The sequence below is a fragment of the Dasypus novemcinctus genome, chromosome 31 (genome assembly GCF_030445035.2).
Source record: "Dasypus novemcinctus isolate mDasNov1 chromosome 31, mDasNov1.1.hap2, whole genome shotgun sequence".
Taxonomy (NCBI): Eukaryota; Metazoa; Chordata; class Mammalia; order Cingulata; family Dasypodidae; genus Dasypus; species Dasypus novemcinctus.
This window is the reverse complement of record NC_080703.1, coordinates 45,809,414-45,830,118: the sequence shown is the minus strand read 5'-3', so window position 1 is coordinate 45,830,118 and position 20,705 is coordinate 45,809,414. Positions and strand designations below refer to the sequence as shown.

Below are 20,705 nucleotides of genomic sequence, written 5' to 3'. Positions count from 1 at the left end.
TCTTACAACAAAAATCTCTGGACATAATTCAAAAACATAGGAAGACTCTCGAGAGTGGAAGGAAAATAGTGAGTGGGCTAAGAACCTAAAGACTGGAAGGAAAATGTGGCAGTAAATCTCCATGCTTCCTATATATCCCAAACAAAGTGCTAGAGAAGCCCAGAACACAGAGCCAACTGCTGAAGAAAAGAGCTTGCCACCCCAACCAAAGGACCAGAAAAATGGGTGGACATTATAATAAAAAAACTTTTTTATAATGTCCACCCATCCACTCAAGCTCCAAAGGAAAACTGCCCAAGCTGTCAGTGGAATTAAGTAGGCAGCTGAATGTCCACTCCAGCTGGAAACAACAAGCCACAGTGGGGTTTTGCAAATTGGTGCTTTGCTTTTGTAGGGTGGTGTGAACAGGGTGTATCAGGCAGCTGAAAGTCCTTCCTCACTAAGCAGCAGTGAGGTGGAATGACTCAAAGCAAGTTGGTGATAGTCAACACTTTGCTTTCCCTCCCTCTGCACCCACTCTTCCTGATATCAGTGAAGTCAAGCTGGGAGCTGAATATCTACCCCATCCTTAAGCTACAAAATGGGGTGGAAACTGACAAGGTGAGGTGAGGTCATTTGTTGCTTCATTTTTGCTGGGTATTGTCTATTTAATCCCAGTAGGGAAATATAAACCTCCACCTCCATCTGGACAAGCATCCTGTACTTCAAAAGGGTAACTGCCTGCAAAGAAGAAAATTAAATAGGATCCAGAGGCTCATAACCCTAGTGTCTAAGGTACAATAAAAAAACAATGATCAGCAGCGGACTTGGCCCAGTGGTTAGGGCATCTGTCTACCACGTGGGAGGTCCACAGTTCAAACCCTGGGCCTCCTTGACCTGTGTGGAGCTGGCTCATGTGCAGTGCTGATGCACGCAAGGAGTGCCCTGCCATGCAGGGGTGTCCTCCGCATAGGGGAACCCCACACTCAAGGAGTGCACCCCATAAAGAGAGCCACCCAGCGTGAAACAAAGTGCAGCCTGCCCAGGAATGGTGCCGCACACACAGAGAGCTGACACAACAGGATGATGCAACAAAAAGAAACAAAGATTCCCGTGCCACTGACAACAACAGAAGCAGACAAAAAGATGCAGCAAATAGACACAGTAAACAGACAACCAGGGTCAGGGGGGGGGGAGAGAAATAAATAAATAAATAAGTCTTAAAAAAAAAAACAACAACAACCAATGGCCATGCCAAGAATCAGGTAATTTTCAATTTGAATGAGAAAAGACAAGCAATAGATGCCAATAATGAGATGGAACAGATGGGATTACCTCAGATTTTAAGAGGAAGCGTGAGAGAGAGAGATAATATAAAAAAGGGAAGGGAAGGAAAAATAGGAAAGGGAGAAAAGTGGAAGGAGGGAGAGAGGAAAGGAGGGAAGGAAGGAAGGAAGGAAGGAAGGAAGGAAGGAAGGAAGGAAGGAAGGAAGGAAGGAAGGAAGGAAGGAAGGAAGGAAGGAAGGAAGGAAGGGAGACTGTAGGATATATAAACTGAACAACTAGAAGGTTTTATGGTGGATGTGTGGGAGTACTGTATATTGTATATATGAATTACTGTGATCTAAGACTCTTGTGAAGAGAAGCTCAATAATTAGGAACAAAGAAAAGAAAAAGATAGGATGTAGAAATTTTTTCAAATCAATACGTACTCTAGATCTCACCTTTAAACTCATCGCTATATTACATTTTACTAGTAAGGGAACCTGACATTATATCGGGATTCGCTTTACAGGAAGTTTTGGATCAGAGAGTGGTTCCACAATGGCAGTGGAGGAATACTGGTATGAGATGTTATTGACAGGCTATATATGGTTGACAGGAAGTTATACAGGGCATATGTCCAGGGTGCATGGTAATGTTTGGATATACTCATAGTGGAAACAATTAAAAACAACATCTGGGGGGGTACTGGGTTACTGGCCGGGGGTGCTCTGTCGTGGCCCCTAGGGGAGCAGCGGCAGTCCCTCAGGTGCAACGGTAAGAATCAGGAAAGAATGAGGGTCCAGCAGTGGGCTCTTGATACTAATGACTATGCTTGTGAGCCTATACGCCTGAAATAAGAACAAGGCCTAGAGCAGCATTCTGCTGACCTGGCCCGCAGGTCAAATGAACTGGCACCTGAAAGAGGGAGTGGGAATTGGGGGACAAGAGGCAAGAGAAACGGAGACAAGACAGGATTCTGATCAAGTCTCCATTTATTGAGGGCAGAGCATCAGAATATATACTAAGGGGAGGGTATTAGCAGGGGGTGATAGGCTGATGAAGCGGCTCTTCCATATAAGGCAATAAAATGCTGTTACACCCTTTAATGCTGGTCATGGTTTCAACATCTTGTTGCGCAGGTGCGACACTTTTTGCCCGGGTAACTGGGGAAAGGGGAAGAAGAAGGCGGAAGCACAGGGGTGGAGTAGGCATAGTTCTGAAAACCGCCATGTTGCTGGAGACCGCAAATGCACGTAGCTCTGGGTGGCTCCCCACGTTGTGCCTGGGAGTTTCCTCCTGACAGCCTTCATGTTACTCAAATGTGGCTAGTCTCGAAGCCAAACTCAGCATGTAGATGCAGTGCGTTCCCCCCAGCGTGGGACATGACACCCGGGGATGAACCTCCCTGACACCGAGGGATCACTACCAAATACCAGCTGAAGATACAATTAGAAAATGACCTTGAATTAAAGGTTCAATGGGGATCAGCAGAATATCCCTGTCTACATATAATAACATGACTTTAAAATGCTGTTTGACCTAATGTAAGGGGGAGATGGAAAGGAGAAATGAGTTTATATGGCTATGAGTCTCTGAAAAAGAGTCTGGAGGTTGTCAGAAGGATTGCCCTTATGCACACCTGAGCAGAGTCTCAGAGACAGATAAAGTAGATACAACTGCAGGTATTGGTTCTTTTGAGAGCTAAAGAGACCCACGGGTTCTATGGTCATGGCAGATGGGGTTCACTGCCATGTCGGATGGCCCTTCTTTGGAGCTGGTGTTTCTGCGTGATGGAACTGGACTCAGATGGGATCTCTTTTCACAAGACTTTCATGCTACTTTACTGGAATTGTAGTTGGTGTTGGGGTTTAAGATATATTTAGGGGATTTGAATCTCTGGACTGACAATATGATAGCCATGCCCTGAACCTCAACAGACTTCAACTCCTATACTCTGATGTATTGGACTTACCGCACTCAGCTAACATGGAGTTGAAGAATGTCAACCACCACACCATGGAGCCTAGAGTGCCTACAACTGAAAACAGGAGGATTGCATCCAGTATCCATGTGGAATCTAAGCCCCCTCTTGACATAGATGTGCAATGGACACAACCAATCCAAGGTCCACAGAGAAAATGTGGCATTGGTGTGGGAAGGGTGGCCATGGTGGCTGCTGGGTGTGGGGAATGGGAGGAAGAGATGAGATGTGGAGGCGTTTTCGGGACTTGGAGTTGTCCTGGGTGGTGCTTCATGGACAATTACGGGACATTGTAGATCCCCCCAGGGCCCATGGATGGAACGTGGGAGAGTGTGGGCTATGATGTGGACCATTGACTATGGGGTGCAGCGATGCCCAGAGATGTACTTACCAGGTGCAATGGATGTGTCATGATGATGGGAGAGAGTGTTGCTGTGGGGGGAGTGGGGGGTGGGGGCGGTGGGGTTGAATGGGACTTCATATTTTTTGAATGTAATATTTTTTTAAAAATGAATAATAAAAAAAATAAACTGAACAACTTACTCTCCACTCGTACCTTCTAATTGTCCCCATTTCACTCAAAGGAGAATCCAAGGCCCATAAGCTTTTCCTATCTTGCCCCAGTCCAAATCTTCCCCCACCACATAATATTAACCTCATCACTGACTAACCAGCCAATTGCCCCCCAGCCCCACTAGTGCCCTGGCTATTCCTTCAACACACCAGGAACTCATTCCCACATCAAAGTTGTTGATGGGATTCTCTTCCCCAGATATCTGCATGCCTCCTTTATTCCTCCTTCATGGATTCCTCAAGTGATGCTTCTTGGTGATGCCCTGCATGACAACCTTTAAAAATATATTCTCCTCCCCAACACTACCCACACCCACTACATTGCTCTCACTTTTAATTCCATAGCCCTCTCACCTTCTCCTGTATTAAATAATCTATTTATACATTATGTGTATCCCACACACCCCACCTAGAATATAAACTCCTTCAGTGCTGGGATTACTTCCTGTTTTTTCATTGCTCTATGGCTGGTGAGAGGAATTATGCCTGGTACAAAATGCTTGTTGAATAAATGAATGAATGAGTATTCTCGGCAACATCTCTACCATGATTAGGGGAACTCTGCCATATAGTGTTACCCCATGTAGAACAATGACAATATACCAAGTTGCCCATAGTTTTATGTTGAGCACTTACTAGGTGAGACACTGTGTTCACTACAATATATAAATTATTCCTTTAGTGGTGTTCACAATCCTGTCAGGAATCATCTTACCTTATTTTAATTATGGGAGGGAGAGCTGAGCCTTAGAGTGGTCAGGGGAAGTGACAATGGTCATACAGAGAGCAAGAGGAAGGTCTCAGATTAAGAGCAGGGTTCAAATCAGAAATATCTATCTCCAAACCCCAAGCTCTCAATCTCCAAATTATACCACTTACCCAGTCCATACATTTGGGTCTACAAAAGACCACAATAATGAGGTGCATACACTCAGCAATCTAATGGTCTGGACTAAGAAGGATTTTTAGAGTTTTCCAGCAGAACTAGAGAACAAATGGACTACATTACTTTTATCATAATGTATCAACAACAATTTAACAATAACGAGGAAGAAAGCAGATGACAGTGAAAGGGAAAATTCTATTAAGTATTGAAAGATTAACATGTGAACTGCAAAACTGCCTTGCTTCAAATCAACTTCTATAAATATTATTTCTTGATTTTGATAAATATTGGTCAGAAAAACATTTAGAGTTTTGCTTTGACAACTATGTAAAGTGCAAATATCATGTTGCAAACTATGGGCAACTCATATCCCTTGATCATGAATTGAGTTCAGGTAGGGTTTGTAGGATGAACTAAAATATGCATGAACAGAAGGTCATTGCCTACCTGTATAGATGACCAGGAGAGCAGCAGGAGACAGTAACTTCTCTTGGGGACAATTCTAGGCCCATTTCAATCCAGACAATTGGACACTTAGAATCCAGGTGGAGGACATAAAGGATAAAGATCCCTATGTTAGTTCTCACCAGGCAGGTGCTTTAAATGTATTTTATCAGTAGCTATGTGTGCCATTAAAGTAAAATAATAATAGTAATGATAATTTTTTAAAAATTGGGGAAAGTCAAATGTCTTTAAACCTTTTAACTCTTTTTTTTTAAAGATTTATTTATTTATTTAATTCCCTTCCCCCTCCCCCGGTTGTCTGTTCTCTGTGTCTGTTTGCTGCATCTTGTTTCTTTGCCTGCTTCTGTTGTTGTCAGTGGCATGGGAAGTGTGTGGCGCGGGAAGTGTGTGGCATGGGAAGGGAAGTGTGGGTGGCACCATTCCTGGGCAGGCTGCACTTTCTTTCACACTGGGCGGCTCTCCTTATGGGTGCACTCCTTGCACGTGGGGCTCCCCTACACGGGGGACACCCCTGGGTGGTGCAGCACTCCTTCCGCACATCAGCACTGCGCATGGGCCAGCTCCACATGGGTCAAGGAGGCCCAGGGTTTGAACTGCAGACCTCCCATGTGGTAGACGAATTCCCTAACCACTGGGCCAAGTCTGTTTTCCCCCTTTTAACTCTTAAGAGCTTAAGTTCATTGAAATGACTATGCAGAGTGGTTAACAAGAGGCCTTTAAAAGAGCATATCAGCTTTTGAAGAGACAATCTTTACTTTTCATTTTCAACAGCTAAATACACATGCCATCACAACTGAGAAAAATGCTAGGACTAAAATGTGAGAAAATGCCCAAAAGAATAAAGAGCTGTTAAGTGTTTCCCTTTTAAGTTGACCATGTGCTTGACACTTTCATAAGCAGCAGGGACATAGAAAGGAAAATTATCCTATTCCTACCCTGGGGATATTTGAAATCCCAGGGGAAAAGACAGACATAGAAATCTATCATTATATTATAAACCAGTAATTTCCACACAGAGAGAGGAGCAAAGAACAGCACAGAGGGAGAGACCAATTTTTCCTGGACAGTGAGGAAGAGGTACCATTTCATCCAAAGTAAAACTAAAAGAGGATTCTCTGGATCAGAAAGAGGTGAAAGGATTAACTGAAATATTTTTGAGGCAGGAAGTGAGAATCATAACTTACACAAATCTGATTACTTTCTTGTGGAAAGAAACTTCTTGTCAGAAGTAGAGGAAATAAACATGCAGCATCATGACTGGCATCCACACACAGTATTTCTCAACATTAAAATGTCTGAAAACTGGCTGTGGCATGATGGTAACAAGTAAGTCAGAGGAAAGGATTTGGAAATAGAACATTAAACAAAAGTTCTCATTGAAGAAAGAGGAGAACTGATCATTGAAAATTCAAATTTGTTAATTTGTTTACCATAGTAACTCACTTCAGAGAAAATTAGAACCTTCCTATTTGGAGCCTTTTTCCAACAGTGTCTGGGTAAATACCCTACCCAAACTTATCACATTATGAAAAAGAGAGCATTTTGACATGCATCACTACTTACACATCCATGATGCCCAGTTTTATTACCAAACCCGTGACATCTTTGATGACAGCTTTTGATTGGATTTTATTTCAGTTGCAAGAAGTCAGAGCCAAGGTCAACTTCCTGGACCTGTGCACCTGCACAGGAATCATGCTCAGAAGAACTCTGTGCTTTTTTTTTTTTTAATGCTTTGCTCTCATCATCCTGAAATTCTTAACCATTTTACCTTTGAACTTGTGTTCTATTAGTTAATACAGAAAGGGAGTGAAGCAGAGGAGATATACACAAAATGCTTATCTACCACTCCTTGCCACCCTATTAGTATGTAGTATTAACAACATCCCGGCAGTACAAGATTGCAATGAAGCTATTATGGGTGGAAGATCAGCAAGGCTGAATGTGAGTATAAAGGTAAGCATGTTACCTCTGTGAGTAAAAGGATGCTAACATTTCCAAGAGGCCACACTTTCATTAAATTAGAGCTTACTTCCTAGGTAGAAGGAAGGGAATGGCCTTCTAAAACCATGAAACAACCAGTAAACCTTATCATATATTTCTTACTCTGTTAGTCAAACACTAATGAAAATGACAGAATGACAGGGAAAGATAGGGCAACTAATAGTTCTTTTCCTTAAGTCTTTTCTTATTCATCACTAAGCAAAAGGAAGAGTGTGTAGGTCAAATGTGGACATATCAAAAAGCAAAATAAAAACAGTTGTGTTATTTTGTGCAGAATTTCAAAAAATAAAATACATGCACAATGAAATAAGAGCTATGTAATAGGAATTGTGTAATTTGAATCCACGTATGCGTTAAATGCTCTTATCCTATTTAAAAGTGAAATATAAATATAATGAACAATAAAATTCCTTCAAATAATTTAAATTATATTTTTTCTTTACCTAGAATGGTATTAAGTTGTAAACAGGGCAGCAGGTATAGCTCAGTTGATTAAATAGCTGCTTCTCATACAAGGTCCAAGGTTCAATTCCTGTACCTCCTAAAACTTTTTAAAAAGTAGTAACTAAGCAACATTATACTTTAGCTAATATTATGCCAAAACATTTTTTAGGTTTTCAGGAATTTGATGCACTCTTTTCAGTATTCATATGAGCATTTTACTGATACTACTTTGATTAACAGAGAGTTAAAGAACCCCTTTTAATTTCATAATACTTTTAAACTCTTTCCATCCAACTTATAATATAGCAAATGAACTCAACTGTTACATTATTTCCCAAGGTGAAAGATATATTTCAGGACTTGACTCTGAGAAGACAGGTTTTGAACATTATGTTCTTTTAAAAGTGATTATTTTTTAACAGCCAAGGAAATGATAGGGTTAGAGTATATAAAGCTATTTTGATAAAAAGAGATTTTTCTTTTGTATATTGATTAGTCAGGAGAAAAACATTTTCCAAACTTTTGCTGAAACAGACCACTGATTTGCTTTTTGTTATTTTAACAGAGAGAGAACAAAATTTTAACTTTGCATCAGTATGCTATTTGATATTACAGCTTTTGAAACTTTATAGATAGACCCAATAAATTTTACTCAACTTGAACTACAAAAAAATTCTGTATTCATTCCGATTTTGTTTTATATTTTAACTTTTCTTAATATACCCAATTTGATCTTAGGACAAAATAACTGTCTCTTTCCTTAACAATAAAAATATATTCTATACACCCTACATACATATGTTATTAAAATGATTTTGGGAACTGTCTTAAAGCAAATTCTTACAACATACAATTACCATGATTACATTAGTTAACAGGTATTTTATTTTAGCAGTGCAGGAAAAACTACTTTCCCCATTATTTTATGAAAACCTAAGATTCCCAATGGAATCTAAATTATCTTCTCCCTATCACCACTTTAATATTCAGATTGAAGTGGCCTCTGACAGGTTTTCCTGTTCTGCATCAATTCAGTTTCTGTTTAATAGTGACTTCCTCTAATTAACCATTTGAATGTTTCAGTTTAAGCAATGCTTCTACAAACCTCTTATAACTATTTATAACCATATAGAGCATTGTTGCTTCATTTCAAGACAAATTCCACTTTCACAGAACACATTCCCTTAACTAATGCCACCACAATACCTTCTACAACTTGCCATATTCATTCCAGTCTTGTCCTACATACTTCCATTCAGATTTTATGAAAACCAGCCATCCCATCCTAGGAAAATCATACTTTTCTTGAACAATACAAACTTTCTATTAAAGTTTCACATCTTTCATTTCTTTCTGTGAAGAAAAACAAGCTATTCATTTCAATTTAGGCAAGAACTACTTTTTTATGAAGAGATCCAACCCTCGTGCCTGAATGAGGAGAGGAAAAAGTTGGGGCAGAAAGCAGTGACAATGAGGAAGGGGAGTCAGAGGATGAGGAGGGTGGGGTGGAGGTGATGTCCAAAGTATATATGGAGGAGTTGAAGGGGGAGCCTGACCAGCTGGATTACAGTCGAGGTTTTTTGGGGATTTAGGGGACAGAAAGGAGAAAAAAGAAAGCTTTTGAGGAGGTTTTTGATGTAAAAGAAGAACAGGATTTTTTTTTTTTTTTAGAAGAACAGGATTGACAGAGGGAGTGGTGGAAACAAAGGTAAGAGAAGGCCTGAGTGTAAGGAATCTCACAAGTCTGCCACTATGCTGGATAAAGTTCTTTAAGTCTCAGAGAACTTGAGAATTAAGTGCATTTTCTCATCATTGACTTACATTGTCCAATTGGTATTGCAGCCACACAGAGGTCAAGCAGAAAATGAGATTTTTGGGTCGGATGTCTCCTTTTGGGTACAACATTTTAAGGTTTTGAAGGAGACAGCCCAGAGGCATGGTTTTGTGGGTGTGGCAAAATTGAATTCCCCTTTTTAGGTGGCCTGGGTGAGACTAAGGATCTCTAGCATAGGGGAGGTTCTGAGACAGGCATACCTGAATCAGTCAGATATCTCCAAGGAAACAGGAGACTGCACTTGGGACTGGATGTCTCAAGAGCCACGGGTCTCTTCCCATGAAAACACAGGTCTTTTGTTTGCTGTGGCCCTTGGGGAACACTGAGGATCCTGACCTAGCACTAGGTTTTTAATCAGTAGGTTGTTGTGGACAATGGATAAAAGAGAGAGAGAGACAGCAGGATCCTCCTGTGGAGAAATCCTTAACTCACCCAGCTGAGATTCAATGTCTGGTGTTGGATGGGCATTCAACAGCGGCAGAGTGGAAACTCCTCACCAATCAATCAGTCTCAACATAGTCCCAGAGCTGAGTTTTCAGCACCAAATGTTAGAGAAAAAACAGTGCTCACCAGGAGACAGACTAAGGATTGCAGGCAGGCAGCAAATTTATTGGGAAACTCTTCCATTAGAGGGGTTCTGAAGATTAGACTTCAGCCTGCTCATGAAATGTGGTGGATATGACTTTATACAGTACAAAAATAGGCAGAGAAACACTAGTCCATGAGGAGGAGGTTTGGACGGCTTGTAAAAGTAAATTCTTCTCATTCATGACTTGGGAGTAGTGGGCCAGGAGGTAGGATATTCTTGGCATGCAGAGTCTGGTGGCCTGATGAAGATCCTTATCTGCTCCATTCCCACGGTGATATGGCTCGTCCTTGGGGGGAAATATGCTGTACCCTGCACATTGACTTCTTAATCAATCATCAGAGGGCTTGCCCTTATGCACACCTCAGCAGAGTCCCAGAGACAGCTAAAGTAGATAAAACCCCAGGTATTGGTTCTTCTGAGGGCTACAGAGACCCACAGGTTCTATGGTCATGGCAGATGGACTTCAGTGCCATGTCAGTTGGCCCTACTTTGGAGTTTGTGGTCCTGAGTGTGATAGAGTTCGACTCAGGTGTGATCTTTGTTCACAAGCCTCTCCTGGCACTTTACTGGACCTGTGGTTGGTGCTGGGGTTTAGTGTAGACTTGGGGGACCTGAATCTCTGGACTGCCCATGTGATAGCCAGGCCCTGAGCCTCAGCAGACTTGCAACTCCTACCCTCTGGTTTCTTGGACTTACCCCAGCCAGCTAACAGGGAGGTGAAGAAGGTCAACCACTACACCAGGGATCCAAGAGTCCCTACAACTGCAAACAGGAGAATTGCATCCATCCTCCAAGTGAAGTCAAGGCACCCTCTCAATAGAGGGGTGGAGTGGACATAGCCATCCAAGGGTCCACAGAATGGAGGGATAGAGTATGGATTAGAGTGGATTTACTAATACTCTATTTTGGAACTAATGTGATTAGTAGTGGAAGTAAATGTAACACTGAGATGGAGAAAGTCGACATGGTAGCTGCTGAGGGTGGGAATGGGAAGAAGAGATGTGATGTGGGGGCATTTTCAGGACTTGGAGGAGTCCTGGGTGGTATTGCAGGGACAGTTACTGGACATTGTATGTCATCCCATGGCCTACTGGGTGGACTGGGGGAGAGTGTAAACTATAATGTGGACCATTGACCATCTGGTGCAGCAGTGCTGAGATGTATTCACCAAATGCAATGAATGTCCCATGATGATGGAGGAGGTTGTGGTTATGGGAGGAGTGGGGTGAGGGGGGTAGGAGGATATGGGGACGTCATATTTTTTTAATGTAACATTAAAAATAAATTAATTTATTTTAAAAAGTAATTAAAAAATCATAATGGAGTCACAGTCTTATGCCCTGTTAATCATTGCAAACTTTGTAAGAGGGAAACTCTAACACTAATTGATTTTCTTGTGTTGAGCCACCCTTGCATACCTGGAATATAACCCATTTGATCACTTGTATGATTCTTGTAATGTGCTTTTGGATTCTGTTTGCAAGAATTTTGTGGAGTATTTTTGCTTATATTCATTGATACTGGTCTGTAATTTTGTGTGGGTGTTTTTTGTTTTTTTGTTTTTGTACTATCTTTACCTGATTTGGGTATTATGGTGATGTTGGCATCCTAGAATGAGTTTGGTAGCATTCTCCCCTGTTCAATTTTTGGAAGAGCTTGAGCAAGATTGACATTAGATCATCTTTATATACTGATTGAATTCACCCTTTGAAATCATCTAGTCTTGGGCTTTTAATCTTTGGGAGGTTTTTGATGACTGTTTCAATCTCTTCAATTATGATTGGTTTGTTGAGGTCTTCTGTTTCTTCTAGGGTCAATGTAGGTGGTTCATATATTTATAAGAGTTTGTCCATCTCATCTACACTGTCTACTTTTTTGACATACAGTTGTTCATTGTATCCTTTTATGATCTCTCTTATTTCTGTGTTCAGTTGAAATGTCCCCTCTCTCTCATTTCTTATTTTATTTGTGTCTTTTTCTTTCTTTGTCAGTCTAGCTAAGTGTTATTGATTTTGTTTATCTTCTCAAAAAATTTTGTTTATCTTCTCAATTTTATTTCTTTCTGCTCTGATCTTTACTATTTCTTTGCTTCAGCTTGCTTCGGGATTAGTTGACTGTTCTTTTTCTAGGTCCTCCTGGTGTGCAGTTAGATCTTCATGTTTATCTCTTTCTTCATTTTTAAGGTAAGCATTGAGGGCTATAAATTTCCATCTCAGTACTGCCTTTATGGAGTCCCATAGGTTTTGATATGTTGTCTTCTCATTTTCATTTGTCTCAAGTTATTTTCTGGATTCTCATGTAATTTTTCTTTGGCCCACTGATCATTTAAGTGTATGTTGTTTAATCACCATATATTTATGGCTTTCCCCTTTTCCATCCATTCTTGTGTTCCAGCTTCATTTTGTTATGATTAGAGAAAGTGTTTTGTATAATTTCAAACTTTTAAATTTTATTTGGACCTGTGTTTTTACCCAAAATATAGTCTATATTGGAGAAGGATCCATGAGCACTTGAAAAGAATGTATATACTGTTCTTTGGGGATACATTCTTTTATAGATATCTGTTAGGTCTAGTTCACTTATCATATTATTCATCTTCTCTATTTATTTATCCTCTGTCCAGATATTCTATCTAATACTGAGTGTGGTATATTAAACTCTCCAAATATTAATATCTATTTCTCCCTTCAATTTTCTCAGTGTTTGCATCATGTCTCTTTGGGTAATTCAGGTTAGGTGCATAAATATTTAGTATAGTTATTTCTTCTTGGTGAATTGTCCCTTTTATAATACATAATAACCTTCATCCCTTTTAACAGTTTTACATTTGAAATCTATTTTGTCCATTAGTAGTATAACTACTCCAGTCCTTTTTTGTTGCTATTTGCATGGAATATCTTTTTCCAACCTTTAACTTTTTTTTTTTAGGTGCTGGGGCCAGTGATTGAACCCAAGACCTCTTATGTGGGAGTGTGGAAAGCCAGTGCTCCACCATTGATCACATCAGCTCCCCAAACCTTTCATGTTTAACCTGGTTGTGACCTTATGAGATAGGTCTCTTGTAGACAACATATAGATGGTTCATAGTTTTTTATCCATTATATCAGTCTATGTCTTTTAATGAGGAAGTTCAATCCATTAGTATTCAATGCTATTACAATAAAAGTACTTGTTACTTCATCCATTTTGTCCTTTAGCTCTCTGTAGTAATACTGTTCTATTATCCGTTTTTACCCTTTAATATACCCTTCCTAATAATATTCACTTCTATACTCTTCTCCAAATCTCTCACCCTTTTTCCCCCCTTTCTATCTGCAGCACTCCCTTTAGTATCTATTGTAATTCTTGTATTTTGGTAGTGTGTTCTATCAAGTCTTTTCTCTGTGAAGATTTGAACTCAGTTTTGTCATATATAAAATTCTTGACTACAGTTTTTCTCTTCCAGTACTTCAAATACATCATACCACTTTCTTCCTGCCTCCATGGTTCCTGATGAAAGTTAGTGTTTAATCTTATTGAGTTTCCCTTGTATGTGATGCTTTAATTTCCTCTTGTTGCTTTCAGAATCCTCCATCAGTGATATTTGTCTTTCTGAATAGGGGTTGTCTCAGGGTAGGTCTCTTCAGATTTATTCTGTTTGTTGTGCATTGCCCTTCTTGGATATTGATGTTTATGTCTTTCATAAGGATTTGGGAAGTTCTCAGTAATTATTTCTTTCTACCCCTTTTCCATTCTTTTATCTTTCTAGGGCACTGATAATGTGAATGTTTGTGTATTTTGCTTTATCATTCATTCCCTGGGATTCTGCTCCATTTTGTCCATTCTCTTATTCTCTTTCGGTTCTTCTGTCTTTTCCAGTTCATATGTTCCAATTTCAAAATCACTAATTCTGCCTTTGAGCAATTCAAATCTGCTCTTATGTGCCTCTATTGTCTTTTTAATCTCATCCATCATTTCTTTCATTCCCATTAGATCTGTTACTATTCTTTGCAGGCTTTCAAATTGTTCTTTATGCTCAGCCAGTATCTTCTTTTATTGGGGCGGGGGGGGGGGGGAGAGGGATAAGAAAAAATTTATTTTATTTTTTAAAGTTAATAGATCACGCAAAACATTACATTAAAAAACATAACAGGTTCCCATATATCCACCCCCCACCGCACTCCTTCCACATCAACAACATTTTTCATCATTGTGGCACATTAATTTCATCTGGTGAATACATTTTGGAGCACTGCTGTACCACATGGATGGTAGTTGACAGTGTAGTTTACCTCTCCCACAGTACATTCAGTGGGTTATGGCAGGTTATATAATGTCCAGCATCTCTCCATGCAATATCATTTAGGACAATGCCAAGTCCTGAAAATGCCCCCACATCACATCTCTTTTTCCCTCTCCCTTCCCTCCGCAACTACCATAAACACTTTCTCCACATCAATGCTACAATTCCTTCCATTACTAGTCTCTTTAGTCATATCGTCTTTAAATTATTTGAAATGACAGGAGAGTTGTGAGATTATCTCTGATTAATTGTCCTAAATCCTGTATCTCTTCAGAATATTTAGTTTGATCCATTCATGGGGCCATCTTTTTCTGTTTCCTACTATGACTTGTAAATTTTTGCTGATATCTAAGCATCTGAATATGTTTGTTAATTTCTCTGTTGGCCAATTTCTCCCTCTTGCCTATTTTGTTTCACAGCACTTCTTTAATATATCATTCAACTTATCCTAAATCTTCATTGCCCAGTTTAAATTATGAAAATCAGTCCAGGGACTCACTAACAGGGCACAGATTTTCCCTCATGTGTTAGGATACAGAGATGACCAAAAACAGTTTTTGTCCATGCATTTTCCAGACTAGTGAGCAAGTGTTGCTCATCAGTGCACCTTTCCACAGAGCTGTTTCAGTCTGAGCTTTCCTGTGTTCCTTTGTTGAATTTCCAGAGCAGAGATTTAAAGTAGGCTCTGCTGGCCAAATTCACCAAAGGAAATCTTTCCAACTCCTCCTCCACTTTCCCTTGAAGTAGCCGACATGGAGAAAGATTTCTGTTCCCCTCTCTGTCAGCGTCAGTGAGCCAGGGGTTTTACCCCAACTTAATATCTTGGGAGTGGGCAGGCAAACCCTCCCCAGCCACTGCAGGGAGTTGGTAACTCATGTTTGTTGTTTTGAGTTTGTTTTCCACTCTGTCCCTCACCCTCCTGGGAGTTCTGTAGCACTGTCCTACTCTGCTGACCCTCAAAGCTGTGTCCACAGGCATCTTTTGGATACTTCTCCATTGGTTTTGTGAAAGAATTTAGCCCTGCCTGCGAGTGTAGTGCCATCTTTCCACAATCCCTAAAACTGCTTTTAAAAAATATATCTGCTACAGCAGGGATGAGCTCAAATACACCATGCTGAGTGAAATAAGCCAAATACAAAAAGAAAAATATTGCATGATTTTTATATGAAATACATAGAATAAGCAAATTTGTAAAGACTGTAAGCAGATGAGTGGTGACCAGTGGGTGGTGGGTGGGGAGGATTTTGCTTAATGTGTTTCTGTTTGGAATAGTGAGTTTCTGGAAAAAAACAGTGTTAGATATTAAACAAAACTGTCAGTGTACTTAATGTCACATAATTATGAACTTATAAATGGTTAAAATAATTTTGTTATGTATATTTTACCACAATTAAAATATTTCTAGACAGAGAAATGCGAAGGCATCAGAATCCAGAAATTAGAGGGAACTAGAAGAGAAGAAAGGACGTAGTCATGAGAAGGGAAAGCTTTGCTGACTTTAGTGATACCACATTGCAGATTGACAGTAGGTGGGAGAGGAGGAGAGTGTGACATATGAGAACCAGAAGAATTCAAGTCAGCATGCCATACAGAACCTGTGACCTGATTCCTCTGAAGGTGTGGCATCCCCTCTATCGTGGGTCTGCAACTAGAATGTGTATTGACCATATCATTGTCTCTTGGGTCTGAGGACACTGTGGCACACTGCAAACTGTGGGACCCAGGAAAAGTGACAGGATAAGGACCTCAATACAAATCTGAGTCAGTGTGGACCAGGATAGAATCTAAAAACATTCCTCACCATGACTCAGAGTTCACCAGGTGACAGGTATGTGCTAAGAAATGTGGCTATTAAAAAAGCACAATTTATAATAAATTACTTATTTCTTTCTCAACAGAAATTTATGTCAGACATCCAAGCTGCTGTGGTAGACTTCCAGTCTTGCTAATGCTCACACTCCAAGTGCAAGTGCAGTGGCCACAAGGCTCAAGGTGAGCAGGCCCATCAGTGTCCATCTCCCTCTCAGGTAGACCAGAGGCTTAGGTCCCTACCCCGAGTCAAACACAATCACCATAAGGGTTCCAAGGAGGCATGGCTCCCCTTGATTTCCAACACACCACCAGGTCAGATATTCAGGGTTTTGTGCCTTCTGTCCTGCAGCACTACCTGACCCTGCCCATCCCTGCTCAGTCTCTGGAAGGTGCCCCAATTCCACTGAAATACCATGTGCAACCCCATCACCAGCCTATGCTGGCCCCTGCCTGGACCGAGATTTCTTCAACTTCTCAAGGGGAGCTACCTTCACACTTGCCATCTCACCCAGCAGTGAGGTGTCCTGCCCTTCTAGGCCTTCCTTTGGATGCTGTCTACCACCAAGTCTGGTCAGGGCCCCATTAACTCAGCATGCTTGAACCAGCAGACAAGGGAGGAAGCCAGAGGCTTTATTTTTCATCTATACACAGGAACTTCTGTCTTCTATTGAGCCTGATCTGGACATCTAGAGAGCCCCAACTGGGCTTCCCCCACCCCTCCCCTCCCATCATGTCCACCCATCCCACCCATCATCCTCCCATCAGTGTGGCTGCAGCATTCCTGCTATTGGATACCCTTGATTGAGCACAGCACCTGTCACTTGACAGGCTCCATCCCCAGAGCCCAACTGGGAACCACCCAAGGCAGAAAGCTGATATCTGCCCTGAGGACTGGGCCTGCAGGAGCTGTGTGTACCAAGGTTCCACCTGGCCCAACTTTCTGCCTTCATGCAGGACACACTCACTGTCATTTGGAATTTCCTCTTAGCAGTCAGAACCAAGTTGGGGCTCAGATCAGATATGCTCTCATAGGAAACCCCAGCCATAAGCCCCAATGTAGACTGGGAGACCATGGGCTTGGAGACAGGCCATCTGAAGGCATCTTCACCTGGGAAGAGATTCCCTCTAAGATGGGAACTGTGAGTGTCCTTGTTCCTACAGATAGCAGGGGCTTTGGGATGAGAGGTGGGGCTCTGGAGACTCCCTGCAATTCCCCAAGTGGCTGAGGCCACCCGAGGCAGTGGAAAAATCTTCCAATTCCTCCTTCCGTTTCTTTGCCACCTGAGGGCAGTCTTCTTCTGTGGGTCACTGGGGCTTAGAGCTAAGGCCTTCATCATAAGTCCTACTTGTTCACCATGGCAATGTCTCTAAATATGGGAGGGAAGCATTGCTAGAAAGAGCACTCCTGTCACAAATTACTGCATACAATAGAAACTTTTACACCCCTGTTAATTGGAGATGCTCGAACCTAAAATCAACCTTGTCAAAAAGCAAACTTTTCACTGACCTTGTCTATCTGACTATTTGAGTGTCAGACAGGAAAATACCACACATGGATACCAAGATACTTGAGTATTCCAAGTCTTTCCTTTGGGGAAACCAGCATGGCTATGTGAGTTTTGGTGGTCTGAGTAACCAATCTCAGAACCCCCAACCTGTCTGTGATGTTGTGCATATGGGCCCTAGTGTTTAAAATCCCTTGCAATCTGTGAGATGCACCCTAAACACAGCACATTTGGGTCACTAGGAAGAGGCATCCTTCATGGTAAGTACATATATCCCCACTTCTACTGTAAAAGCTGTGAATTGTGTGTGTGACATACAATGGGGCACGATACCAAAAGAATTTTTAGTTGGGAATACTAGTCAAACACCATCCCTTGCATACAGTGATCTCTTTCAGAGATCATGACAGAAACTTCATCAAGAATATTCAACTTTCTTTGCTCCAAGTGCATGCTTACAATAAGTTCAGAGCTGTCTTTTGGGCCTTTAAATGGGCTTGACACCAGGTAGTAATGACCTGAACATAAGTGAGACCTCCCTTCTTCACAGATGGAATTATCTGCACTTTGGTTTACAGGTCTATCTCTTAGGAGGTTGATTTAGCTGGGAACAGTCTTCTAAATTTGATCTATTTGAGATTGTAAAGACAGATATATAAAACTTTTAAACAAATGATTGGATTTTCTTTTCTGTAAAGGTCAGATAGAAGATAGTCTAGACTTTTTTGGTGAGGTTAGTCTCTGTGTCATGCTTTCTTTTTATAGCAAGTCTTTAAAAATACATAAATAATTCTTAGCTTGTGGTTTGTTAAAAAGAAAATCAAAAAGGAAGATGGCAGGAAACTGTGATGCAGTGACACTTGGTGAGGCCCTGGAAGAGAAAATAAAATGCCCATTGTCTTCCTTTCTGTACTTCTTCCTAAAAGCTAAAGTGCATTCTGTCAAATCTCACATTAAAAGACAAGCTGTGATGATGTAGAAATGTCTGGATGAAATCCTGAAACTGACCTGGTTGAGGTTGGCTCCCTCTTATAGCCCTCTGTCTTCTTCTCAGGATCAAAGTCCATGGTGTCTTTATCTGACTTAGGGCTCCTTTTCTTATCTTCCTATGAGGCAACCTCAAGGTAAGGAGGGCCATGGAGCTGCTGGATTCTCACTCCAGACTGGAAACAGCTAGGAATTTAAATATTCCTGCCTCAGTTTCTAAGTGGCAAAATGAAGTTATGAGACAAAAATCCTTTTCCAGGCTGACAAAATCTTTTCTAGGCTGGCCTAGAAAAGAAAATTAATAAACTCAGACCAGAAACAATTAACATTTTTTTTTTGCTTTTTGCTACATTCCAGGTTTTCCTATGGAAAAAGCAGACCCATACTTGGGGTTATCCCCAGTGGTGGCAGGGCCAACAAACCAGGCCCCTGCTCTTTACCTTTCACTTCTTCCTTTCATCAACATCCTTTGTCTTCTCTGAATTTGTCTTCCTTTTCTTTTCTTTAGGCCTCTCTTACTCATGGTCTGACCTGCCATTGTAGTACCAGGAGTCATGGCCAGAGCCAGAGAGTTTAGTCACTTCACTCCCTCCAACTTGAGGACTTAATTCTAGGGCTTCTCCAAGGGCAGGTCTGCATAATCTGAATCAAATTCCAAGACACTGAATGTCACTACTTTATTCCCAGGATGGAGCCTGGGAAGATGGAGCTGATACCCAAGGCCTTGGTGTCCCTGTCCTGGACTGCCAAGGACCTGCCTAGTGCTACAGTACCCCAGGCTTCCTTGTTCCTTGTGCTTCCCATTCCCATACTGCCATCTCCCCAGGCCCAGACACCTACCTGCAAGGCCTGAGTCAGCCCCAGGCATTCTGTAACCCCACCAAGGGAGGAGTTATTTGTATTAACCCAAACCTCAACACGCAGATAGCCTTACATAATCTGATGAGAGTACATGAAGAATCTGACCCTGTGAACTGACCTAGGTACCATTTACACTGGGTCATATGAGTTTGAATCCATGTAGCACATAGTGTGAACCTCTGACTTAGGCCACAAATGGGCATGGCCTCAAGAGGAAGAGAAGTGCTGGTTCCATGATTGGGGCTCAACCTAGAGTGGTGGCAAAAGGAAAGGGCTGGAGACTTGGGTAGAGATGCCAGGGTGTGCCCAACTGTGGCCAGATCATCAGTCAAAGGTCCAGGCCTGAGATCTGAGTCTCTGGCCATGGGTTCCAGAAGAGCCACAAAGGGAGGAGAACAAGGAGAGGCAGGGGTTTGGCTCTTGCAAGGGGGTTCAGGTCAAGGTGAAGGATGGAGCCACCTGAACAGTCTACAAATGTTCCAGTGTCTGCCAGTGGCAGCAAGAGCATGTGGGAAGTGCCAGGAGATGGGGACATCATGCATGGGCCCAGACAGAAGGCAGGTCTGACCTGGACAATTTGCCTATTGCTCCCAAAGCTTGACCAGGCCCAGGGACTTTCTGCCTTGGCCACCACACCACAGAAGCTCAAAGATTATTGCCACACATCTGACAAACAGTGACCACCCCCCCTCCAGTACCAGCAGGACCCCTTCCTGACTTCTACCCTGGTTGGGGTCCTTTATTCTTCCAGCCCATTGTCACTTTCATGAAAAGTCATAGTCCTGAATGTTTCTTCAGACTGTCACTTTCCTTCTTTCTCAGGACACCTGCTCACCTCCAGACCCTCCTGCTCTGAGATGGGCATGGGGTCGGGTCATGTTCAGAAGAAGTGGGTGGTTCTCAGCCTTCAGCCTCAGCAAAAGTTGGAGAGGTGGCTGGAGATAGTAGTGTGCCTACTCAATGAGCTGTGCTGGGGATGGGACTGCAGGGTCTCCTGAGGGAAAATAAATCAAACAAATCTAACCCCTTCATCCAGACCCCCTTCTCCTAGGAGGTTTCCTGGGACTTCTGAGAGGCACAGCCCCTAAGAGGAAGGGTAGGCCTTTAGGATGCTTCCAGGCCCCTGCTGTTGTTCAGTGGAGCTCATCCATGACTCCTCCACACACACACACCTCCAACACACACACACAACTCCAGACTTTACTCTTAACCTGGGGCTGCATCTCATCTCAGAGGT

General features: G+C 41.8%; 1 pseudogene; it reads left to right on the top strand.

Moving 5' to 3' along the window:
• Positions 1-20,705, top strand: part of LOC131277014 (zinc finger protein 334-like) — a 266,430-nt pseudogene that overhangs the window by 48,061 nt on the left and 197,664 nt on the right.